This window comes from Leptonychotes weddellii, chromosome 16 (assembly GCF_054177405.1).
Source record: "Leptonychotes weddellii isolate Sample4059 chromosome 16, ASM5417740v2, whole genome shotgun sequence".
Taxonomy (NCBI): domain Eukaryota; kingdom Metazoa; phylum Chordata; class Mammalia; order Carnivora; family Phocidae; genus Leptonychotes; species Leptonychotes weddellii.
In genome coordinates, this window is record NC_138384.1 from 39,378,298 (window position 1) to 39,382,159 (window position 3,862).

At 39.3% G+C, this 3,862-nt stretch overlaps 1 long non-coding RNA gene across 1 annotated transcript; it reads left to right on the plus strand.

Moving 5' to 3' along the window:
• Window positions 1-72: 72 nt before the first annotated feature.
• On the plus strand, window positions 73-3,329 carry LOC145717662 (uncharacterized). The gene is made up of 3 exons (XR_014141032.1): window positions 73-346; window positions 722-807; window positions 2,624-3,329. It is a non-coding gene; the product is annotated as an uncharacterized LOC145717662 (long non-coding RNA).
• The last annotated feature ends 533 nt before the right edge of the window (window positions 3,330-3,862 follow it).

The window sequence follows — 3,862 nt, forward strand, 5'->3', positions numbered from 1 at the left end:
CATCCTGGAGTACGCTTCCTCCATGGGCCCTGCCAGTGCCTGGGAGCCACATGTTTCCGAAGAAATAGAAAAAGGTTGCCGCGTTCCCATGGAACTTGATTAGAGCCGCAAGAACTTCTGGGAAATGTAGTCTAGAGGTGGAAAGGGTGAAGCTACCTCTCATGTAGCTTGTCTTAGTTGACTGTGCTAAGCTTGCCCACAGTGAAGAGTGGAGCCTCACCCAAGACTCTTTTAGAACTTGTATGTGTTAACCTTAAAAATAAAACTGTCAATTACTTTACCACCAAAATGGGTTTGTTGGGAATAACAGAATTGCAATTCAGGAGGAGAGTGTTCTGCCAAAATGGTAAGCAAGTCCAGCAAACAAAGGAGAGGAACAACTCTTTCATGGAAAAGAAGGAGGAAGTTAGGAAGTTGTTTTGAAGGAAAATCCGTTGGAGAAAACCAGGGTGATAATGATTTATCATTGCCAAACTGCAGGGGTAGTCAGTTTCTTGTAGGTGATGCAATGTACATCTTTCCCCTTTGGGGCCTGTAATTTACATTCTTTCCTGTTGAGGGTCCTTAATTGACAATTCTTCCTATAATTGACAGACCCTCTTCTAGCCTCCTGACTCTACTTTAGTGAGTTTTCCCCTTACTAATTTTCACGTAACCTACTGAGACCTGGGACCTGGGACCTGGGATTGATTGACTAAATTGCCATTTTTGCCTTCCTCAGTGGATGAGTGTGTAGCAGGACCTGGACACTGCTCAGGGAACAGAAACCTGGGTGTCTCAGCCTGAATCCCACAAGAAAAACTGAAGGTGAGTAATCCAGAAGCTTGGAAGGGGGCTGATGGCAGGTTGTCTGGAGTGTCAGGCTGTGTGTGTGTGTGTGTGTGTGTGTATGTAATAGTGGTGACTCAGAAGATGGCCCCAATGTGTGTAAGGCGATATGTGAATTTGGATGAGTTACCTCATTTTCTTCATCAGGAAACTAATGATACTTGGAGTGCATGTTCTTGTACCATCAGTTTTACTTGACTTTTGGAGAATCAAAAAAGCAAACCAAATGGTCTGACACATAGTTTCAAATATGTTTTTTTAATAAGATCATGTCTCTGTTCCTTGCATATGGCTATGGATCCCACACCCTCCAATGCCTTAGAGATCTTGTTTTCATGTGTACAATTTCAGTCTTCTACAGCATTTGGAGTTGTATTTTATTCCTCTCCAGTCTTCTATGGTTTGATTCCTGACTCCCCCAATTGGAAAAAAAAAAAAGACTTATTAGTATGGTCAGTACAACAGCTTAGATATGAATCCTACCCCTTTAACCTCTTGGAAACAATTAAAAGTCACAAATGGGGACCAAAACAGAAAAACCCAGTTTCAGCCCATAGGGATGCTTGGGTGGCTCAGTAAGTTGGGTGTGTCCAACTCTTGATTTCAGCTGAGGTCATGATCTCAGGGTTGTAAGATCGGGCCCCATGCTCAGCCCCCTCCGCTTGGGATTCTCACTGTCCCTCTCTCTCTCTGTCCTGCCCCTCCCCCTGACCCGGCTGATGCTCTCTCTAAAACACACACACACACACACACACACACACACACAAGCCTGTAACTCCAAAATAAATGTGAGTACTTCCTAATACAGTTGACATTAGGTAGAAGAATGTCAGAGAATGAGAGCTGGTAAGCAGAGGTGAGAAGTGGTGCTTAGAAGCTGATGAAGCCTATTAGAAAAGATTCCAGAAATGGTGGGGGCAGGAGGCAGAGCAGAATAACTTCAAGAAGACTAGGAGCTTACCTTGAAGGATAAACTTTGGAAACGGAAACGCCATGAAGATAGTAGAGGTCAAGCAGAGTGATATCACGTGGAACCCATGTGCCAAGATCAGGACAGTCATGTTTAAGGGAAAATTGATTTAGAAAACTAAAATGTGTCTTTAAGATAAAATAAGACGAGTGTCCAGAGAAAACCTCAAGTTGCTTAAAGGAGAGAAACGTCAACTAGTGTCAAGTTTATTATACTCAAAAATATTTAGCACCACAAATCAGTGGAACAAAACTAAAAGGATAATCAAGGGAGTGAAAGCCAAAGATTTTTGCCCAGAGTCAACATGCAATTTAAGTATAGGTATAATTTATAGTCACCCTAAAATAAGAATGTGAACGAAGGTGACTTGAGAGCCAACAGTAGTAATATAAAGGTGGGTTTGTGCTAATAGAAAAACACAGAGGATGGCTATTAAAATGTAAAAATAGCTAAAAACAAACCAAACCCCTAAAAGATACTAAAGTGTTGGCTGATCCTGGTATGAGTGGAAGAGGATGGAGGAAATAAAGTAGAATAAATAGGATTTGATGGAAGAAGAGTTTGCATGAGAATTATTTAGGACAAGAAAGAAGAATATGGATGCAGCTATTACAGAGATGAGAGTAGAAAAGAACTATGAGGAGAGAGTAAAATGTGAAATAAAATGGCTGGTTATGAAGACTGTATGCTTCTGATTATGACAATCCTGAGATTCAAATCCCAGTCCTGAAAATTACCATCTCTGACCTTGAACTAATGATGTGTGCTCTATGCACAACATATTCTATATCATCAAAAATCTTGATAACAGGTTTTTTTTTTCAGGAGTGCCATATGGATCAAGGGAAACATGTATAAAGCTTACACAAAATAAGTCCCCGAAAGCTATTACATTAAAAACTTCCCAACTCATTCTTTGAGGCCAATATTAAACATAGAGTTACTGTATGACCCCATAATTCCACTCCTATACATACACCCAAGAACACTGGAAATGTATATTTGTGCAAAAATTTGCACACGATTGTTCATTGCAGCATTATTTACAATAGCCAAAAGTGAAAACAACCCAAATGCCTATAAATAGATGAATGGACAAAAAAAATGTGGTATATCCATACAATATAATTTGGCAATAAAAAATACATGCCACAACACACATAGTCCTTGAAAACATTATGCTGAGTGAAGAAGCCAGTCACAGAAGACCACGTTTCATTTATAAGAAATATCCAGAATAGGCAAGTATATAGATACAGAGAGTAAATCAGAGTTACTTAGGGTTGGCAGGGTTAGGACAAATTGGGAGTGATTGCTGGTAGGTATAGGGTTTCTTCTTGGGGTGATAAAAATGTTCTTAGATAATGAGGACAGTCATACAGTTTGGGGGTTACAATTTTTCCACATCCTTGAAAACAGCTATTTTTCCATTTGTTAAAATTATAGCCATTCTAGTGGGTGTGAAGTGATATATCATTGTGGTTTTGATTTGCTTTTCCCCGATCATTAAAGATGTTTAGTGTCTTTTCATAGAATTATTGGTCATTTGTATACCTTCTTTGGAGAAATGTCTATTCAGATCCTTTGCCCATTTAAAAATTGAGTTAGTTGCCTATTATTGAGTTGTCAGTATATTTTGGATAGACGTTCCTTAAAAGATTCATGATTTGCAAATATTTTCTTTCATTTGGTGGGATGTCTTTTCACTTCTTAGAAGGTGTCCTTTGAAGCACAGAATATTTAATGATCTTGAAATGAAAATTATCTAATTCTTTTGTTGGTCATGCTCTTTTTTTTTTTTTAATGCACCCCTATGTTTATTTTTTATTATTTTTTTTATTCTTATGTTAATCCCCATACGTTACATCATTAGTTTTAGAAGTAGTGTTCCATGATTCATTGTTTGTGCATAACACCCAGTGCTCCATGCAGAATGTGCCTCCTCAATACCCACCACCAGGCTAACCCATCCTCCCACCCCCCTCCCCTCTAGAACCCTCAGTTTGTTTTTCAGAGTCCATTGTCTCTCATGGTTCGTCTACCCCTCCGATTTCCCCCACTTCA